This window comes from Urocitellus parryii, unplaced genomic scaffold (assembly GCF_045843805.1).
Source record: "Urocitellus parryii isolate mUroPar1 unplaced genomic scaffold, mUroPar1.hap1 Scaffold_71, whole genome shotgun sequence".
Lineage (NCBI taxonomy): Eukaryota > Metazoa > Chordata > Mammalia > Rodentia > Sciuridae > Urocitellus > Urocitellus parryii.
Genome location: NW_027554142.1, coordinates 170733 through 178579, shown reverse-complemented (window position 1 = coordinate 178579; position 7847 = coordinate 170733).

Below are 7847 nucleotides of genomic sequence, written 5' to 3'. Positions count from 1 at the left end.
TCCATATTTTGTGGTATCTTTTAAACATATTTCATGTGTTTCTAATAGGTTTCTTTTTTTATATCCAAATCTTAGTTTTAGTGATTTTTCACCTCTAAGAATATAGGGTTGCTACATTTTCATGTATTAAGCCTTTGCTTAAAATTTCCCTCCTTTCCTCTGATTTCTTGAATATATACATTATAATTATTTTGAAGTTCTGTCTAGAAAGTCTAATTTATTTTAGTGTTTTCATCTTTCTTTTATTCATTGATATGTTTCTTCGTTATCAATTTTGTCATACTCTATTGACTGGAAGCTGAATTTTTGAATGAAAAAAAAAATCAGGAATCGTGATGATGTTTCCTTCTTGCACAGATGCTTAAATTTTCTTGTCAGGCAAGTATTATTGCAGCAAATAAGCTTTATCCTTTCAAAATTGGTTTTTGGCTCCATTGATCTATTTCATTTTTGTGTTTAGTCCTTGGGAATGGTCCTTATTCCTAAGGCCAGACCCTTCTGGGGTATCAACAGAAATCCTCAGGTGCTTTATTAAGGCCCCTCTTGGCAATATTTGAACTCCAACTACCATCTCCCCAGCACTGAGCAGCTGCTGATATCACTTGCTTAGGTTATTCACTTCCTAGCTAGATTCCACAGAGTTTTCTCAGTGCATAAAAAATTTGGTGACTATTCAACGACTTGAGAATTTGCTATGTAGATTTTTGGACTTGTTTTTCTGTTATTCTCTCTCCCCAAGAATTTTTCCCTAATTCTTTTCCTGTCCCGTGATCCTACACTTTGATCGGTTTCTGGCTATTAAGATTTTTATGTCTACCCAAACTGGCACTTTCTGCATAGGGATCTTTTCCTTGCACTGTAAAGACTGAAAAAAATGCCCTCAAAAGCTTGGAGTGGTGGTGCATGCCTGTAATGCCAGTGGCTTGGGAGGCTGAGACAGGAGAATCTCCAATTCAAAGTCAGCCTCAGCAACTGTGAGGTGCTGAGAAACTCAGTGAGAACCTGTCTCTAAATAAGATACAAAATAAGTCTGGGGTTGTGGCTCAGTGGTTGAGTACCCTTGAGTTCAATGCCCAGTACCAAAAAAAAAAAAAAAAAGCCAGGACTAATGTGTCACTCACCTTGCATATTTTCCCTAGTCCATGTATTGTGTCCTCTCAGGTATTGTTTGGGTTGCTCTTAAATGCAAACATGTAAACATGTAAAATCTTATATGTATGTATGTGCATGTGTGTGTATTTACAATTACTTTCTGTGAAAGAGTTAATCTAATCCACATTTGTAACTGGATCTCTGCCTCTCCTGCTAGCTCTATTCTTTTATCTTCCACTTCAATGCTGCCTACATTTCAGTGTCCTGAAATATTTATTATTCTCTAACACTGCTCTTTCTTATGCCCCTATTTTCACATATGATATTCGCTCACTTCTCATTTCTTTCCTGCCTTATCCACTTCATAAAGGTCTACTCGTCCTTCAAATTAGTACTCAATCATCTTTACCTGTCTCTTTCCCCCACCACTTGGATAAATTGATTGATTTCCCAATATAATATCTCAAAAGTCTGTCATTGACTATCTCCATTCCATTTTCATGCTCTATTATAATCAAATGTTTATTTATTTGTCTTCCTGTCTAGATTATGTTTTCTGCCTTTAAAAAAAACCTTTCTTCTATTTTTTGAATTTTTTTAGTTGCAGATGGACACAATACCTTTATTTTGTTTATTTCTTTATTTTATATTTTGTTTTTTTTGTAGTTGGATATAATACCTTTATTTTATTTTTATGTGGTGCTGAGGATTGAACCCAGCGCCCCTCACGTGCTAGGTGAGCGCTCTACCGCTGAGCTACAACCCCAGCCCCTATTTCTTTTTTATGTGGTGCTGAAGATCAAACCCAGTGCGTCACACATGCTAGGCAAGCACTCTACCACTGAACCACAACCTAACCTCTTTTTTCTCCTTTTTAATTAGGATGATCCCTGTTTTGTACAATCCAGTAACCTCAGAGACTATTTGGGGGTGCCTGACACATAGTATGAGCTATGTCATTTCTTGATACACTTATCAATGAATGCTTTTGATCCATCACTATAGACATCATCTTCAGTGTGATTGGAAGTGAACTTTAGCCTTTTCACACACCAGGACAAAGACTTGGTGAGATTGGAATTTTCTTTGACACTATCATTCATCCAATTTCCCACAAGGTAGCAGGCACTAAGCCCAGGACTTTGTTGCTTGAATTACTTGAATACACAAATTATTATTAGATTACTTGATCCTATTATCACCGGTCTTCTTTAATTCCCATTTCTACCCCCTTCCCTTGTTACTTACACATCCTGATAAAAAACAGCAAACTCATTTTACCTTAACTAACTCGAGTTAACCTTCCATATTGCTTTCCCCAATACTTAAGCAAATTCGAGGCCCAGGCTATCCCTTTACCATATCACAAAACACCCCAAACTACTTCATGCCTCATCATATGCTCATGTCTCAGAATATGTCATTCCATCCTCTCAGATTCACACTCTCTTGAGTTTTACCAATTTTCTTTTATGTGTTTTCTCTTTTCCTCACTACAGATGTGTTTTGAGGACAAGTAGTTGGCATTTTGTCTTTTTCATGTTTTGCCAAGAATAAAGAAACCAGCACGTTCTTGAGCTTAAAGGGAATCGTGAGAAATATTGTTCAATTAAAAGTTTAGTGATCTGAATTTCTTGGTTGGGAATGTTGCAATTATATTACTTATTAAAGGATTTTCCTTGCTTTAAGCAATATTATCCTAAGAGCTCAACATTTTTTTTACCTTATCCAACTTGCCATATCTTCATTACTTATTTTATTTACTTATTGTCATTGCTTTAATCCACATTAAATTCTTTCATCTCTCCATCCATCTATCCATCCAGTTATCTCTCATCTATCTGTCCCTATCTACCCATCTATCATCTGTCCATCATCAATCATCTCTATCTTCTATCTGCCTATCCATGCTTAGTCCCATCCTAAACATGAAGTGATTAAACATAAAACTTGAAGCTTATTTTTCCTTGAAAAAGACTTTGTTTATGTCCATGAAAATAACAATTTTAAAGAATCTCTTTCTCTATATCACCCAAGTTTTCCTGCATGGCACCAGAGCTGCACTGTCCCTAGTAGATAGAAACAGTCTCACTTCCATTCCAGTGGATGTTCTTAAGTCCTATAAACACTTGTTCACTCTAAGTAGACATCATTTCTGGTGCCCAGTCAGCTTGAGGAACTTATCCAGATACTTAGATTTTTTCCCAACCTCAGCTCTTACTGGTTGGGCTAATTTTTATATTAGTAGCTTCAAATCCAGATTTTTATACTATTAGCTTTGAATCCAGAATCTTCCTCTTTGTCCAAAACTGTGGGATGGAATCAGATATGGATAACTCAAAGAAGTCACCAGCAATGAAAGGCAGTCACACGTCCTAACTCTTCCCAGCAGCAGTAGAAAAACACTTGATTATGAATCAGACCCAGCTCTCTGTGCATCTGTTCCTGAGATACATAGTTAATTTCTAAAAAGTTCAATGTTCTTATCTGAAAATAAGAGAATGTTAATGTTGAATGTTGGGGTTTATGAGATGACTAAGTAAGACTATGAATTAAATGTTTTTATGACCCTTACCAATGGATACATTGCAATAAATATGTCCACTGGACCACCATTCATAGTAGATCCAAGTAACTGGAGCAACTTCCAAAACTTCACTTCTTGGCAACACCGGAGAATCCAAGGACTGCTGCCTGATGCCTCCCTTTGCTTCTTGCATCTGGCCTTCAGCTCTGTTGGCTGTCTGTGCAGAAAGCTTTTTCCTATGAAGAGAAGTCTTTTTTCAGGGAACCAAAAAAAATTGAGAGGAGAAATTATTTTTGTTAATTTTTTGAATAAATATTTTCTAAGAATCAGAAGGCAGGACACAACAATACGGGGATTATTTAAATGGAAAAAAGATATAAATTCTGTATTTCAGACACAGATGCTATGCAGGCAGATGATGAGAATCCTTCCTTTTGGGGATAAAAGAGGATTGAATGTGGAGTAGTTCATTGTTTAAGGGTGACTGAGTAGAGGTCTGGTTAACTATTTTAATAGGTGCATTTTCCTCCTAAGCACTACTCATGATGTTCAGAATATTCACTACAGTTGTCATCCTTTATAACAGAGTTTGAGGTTTGGGTGATTATTTCCAATTGGTAAAAGGGACCACTTAGCTGCAGGAGACAGCAAGCTCTTGCTCTGAACAGTAGGACAATAAACATTGTTAGGACTTTTTGTTAATTTTAAGTTTTTGCTATACCCAGATGCTACCTTCACAAAGCCCATGGAAAGGTCTGTAAATGCCCTGGTCTAGCTGGTGGAGGCTGAGTTGTAAAAAAGCCAGGGAACACAGAGTCCTGCATAGAGATCATAGTGATGACTAGGTTCAGGGTTCATTTCTTCATCCCAGGAGCATATATCCAAAGCAATTTCCCTGAGAGAGAGTTTTCTTGTGCATGCAAATGGTCAGAAAATAGACAAGAAGCTGTTGTGTCTGGGGTCGTAATTGAAACATGGTTATTTTGTGTGGTTATCTGGCCAGGTATCTTAGTCCATTCTGGGTGGCTTCTCAAGAATAGAAATGTGGGAAGTCCAAAGTCAAGATCCTTGCAGATTTATTGCTTGGAGAGGATCTACCTCCTGATTCTTAGATGTTCATTTTCTGGTAGTGTCCTTATATGGCAGAATAGAAGCAAATTCTCTGGGGTCCCTTTTATAAGAGTGATAATCTCACTCAAGAGGGCTCTAGTCTCATGGCCTAATTATCTCCCAAAGGCCCTCTCTCCATATATCACCACATGGGGGACTGGGTTTTAACATGTGAATTGGAGGATGGATATGAATAATTATTCAGTCTGCAACCTCAGGCATATGTAGAATACTAGAGTGAGAAACACTGGGTATTTAGCAAACAAACTCATTGGAATTTTGTGAAACCTGAGGTCTCAAAATGACTTGAAAAGGCCAGATGATGTAACAAGAACAATACATGGCTCTGAGGCCCATTTATATTGGAGTTATAGCTCTGCTTCTTATGAGCTGAAGAACATCAACAAATTATTTACCCTTTCTAAGTTTCAAGTAAAATGGACAATCTAAAGTTCAGAAAGGGGAAATAATTTTTCAATAATAAAAATAATAATAATAATAATAATAATAATAATAATAATAAAATATCAATCTCATGAAGCTTTTTGGAGGATCCAATGGAAAGACACGTGAAAACATTGTTACATTAGCAAGGCTGCTGCAAACACCACAAATGTGTTGGCTTAACACATCAATGTATGTTCTACATCATTGTCGGTAAACGTCTGACTCCTGTCGCGGGCTGAAATCCTGAAGGTAGAGTAGCCTCGTCCTTTCTGAAGCTCTAGAGCTGGGTCTCTGTTCTTTCCCTTTCTAGGTCCTAGAGGCCCTCAGCATTCCTTGGGTCCCCTCCTTCTAACTTCAAAGATAAATAATTGGTTCCATCCTTCTTCAAAATACACTGAGTCCCTCCTCTTCTTCTTCCTTCTTCCATTTTTCAAGAACCCTGTGATTACATTAGGCCTACCTCAGTCATTCAGGAGAAACTCCCATCTTCAGGTCGTTAATCATATTGGGGAGATTCCAGAATTAGACTGTAGGCATTTTTAGTAGGAGATTGTTCTATCCCAGGGTCTCGTGAGGCCACAGGTATGGCCCTGGTACTGTTACATTATTGGAACACAGTGACTTTTAACTGAAAACCCAAAGAAGTGTGAGGGCTATGTGTATCTCACTTTCACTTCTGTCATAGAAAGCCACATCACTTCTCCTTGGGCCCAGAGGACAAAGTGATAGGTCAGTTGATTTATCTCCATGCCTTGACATGTTTATTTAAAATTCTTTGGGTTAAAAATTTTCCTATAACATTATACAAAGTGGGTGTCAAGTTGCTGCGTGCGGGGAGAGTGACACAAACTGAGAGTCGGCAATCAAGTCTGGCTTCTGACTGGGATCAGCAAGAAGTGAAAGCAAAAGCTGCTACTCCCCTCTTTCCCCAAATGGCAGAGTCTAGCATGAGATGAGAAACTGAGGAGCCCTGAAGGAAAGGCTTCTGCCTCTGTGTAGACCCAGGGAGTGGGAAAGAGATGGGAATGGGAGATATGTTGTTTTATTTTTAATTGACAAATAATGATTAAAATGTTTATGGTATATAATGTGATGATTTAATGAATGTATAATCATGGAGTATTCAAATAAGGCTATTTAACTTTTACATCACATTAAATACTTATATCATTGTGCTGAGAATAATTATTTAATAATTAAATAACTATTATTATTAATGATTGTCATGGTGTGCAATAAATCACCAGAAGTTTATTTCTACTATATAACTGCAACTTTGTACCCTTTACTTAACATTTCCTCTTACCTGTCCGGCCCTCATACCTACTCCACTGCTAACCTCCAGTTACTTTCCACTTTTAAAATTTCCACATATAGATAAGGTCATATGATGTTTTTCCTCTGTGCCTTGCTTGTTTAAGTTAGTCAAATATCCTATAGATTCCCCCACGTTGTTGTAAATGACAGAAGTTGCTGCTTTGTGATGGTAGAATAGTATGTATACATCCCACATTTAAAAAACCCATTCCATCCTTCATGGGTGCTTTAGAGGATCCCATGTCTTGAATATTGTAAATAATGCGGCATTGTATATGGAGATGCAGATATCTTTTCCACACACTGATTTCAATTCCTTTAATTTCTGAATCATACTGTCATTTCATCTTTAGTTTTCTGAGGAACCTCCATACTCTTTTCCAAAAGAACTGCACTAATTTATCATGTTACCAAAGTGTACAGGGGTTCATTTTTCTCCAAAAGAATCGGGAAAATATCAAGTCAGAGTGAAGAAAGGTGCCTCAGTAAAGCCCTGGCTCAGGAGGTCTTGGCAGAAGCATCTGGGAAGTTCTTAGAGTGGAGTAGCCAGGGCCAGAGTTCCCGACTGCCTGAAGGGCACAGACTTCACCAAGTATAGCTCAGGGAGGACAGGTTTTCTTCCTGACGCTTGTCAGACAAAGGCTTGATTTTGCCTATGGTCAGGCCTGAAGGACCATATGTAGGATTTTGTCTTGGGGTGAGATTACTGTGCTGATATGTATTTAAAAATGAATAAACAAATATATATATATATATATATATATATATATATATATATATATATATATATATATATATATTTAGAGTAGTTACAATACTATTTTACAGTCAGAAAATAGGTACTTTCTTGTGGGAAGAAAGAATTACTCATTTGTGGATAGACATGACCTTGGAATTACAAGAAGTGATGTATTAGGAAAGGCATTTTCATGAAATGTTACATACTGACCTCTTCCCCTATAATTTGGTTGGGATTGCTGTAGAATCAGGAACAGGCCTGGAAATAGAACTTGTGTCCTAGAATCCAGCTACAGGTTTTGGCCTGTAAGTCCAGTCTGATTCTTGATAATTGAAAGAGAAATCCTTTTCTTCTATGATGCAGCTGATTTCAGCAGAAACCAGAGATTTCAGCCTAGAGACAAATTGAGCTGAGGACAGAAAATACGTCCTTTAGGTTTATTTTCTTCTTTCCTCTTTGGCTCAAATTGTCACAGTCCTAGTAGCACGTCCTCCACGGCTTTGTCCATTTGGGTTTTAAATAATTCAGATGATTGCCCTCATACTCCTTCTCCTGGGATTCCATTCCACATATAGTGGAGCTGACTGTTAAGGAGTTTGGGATACCACATTAATG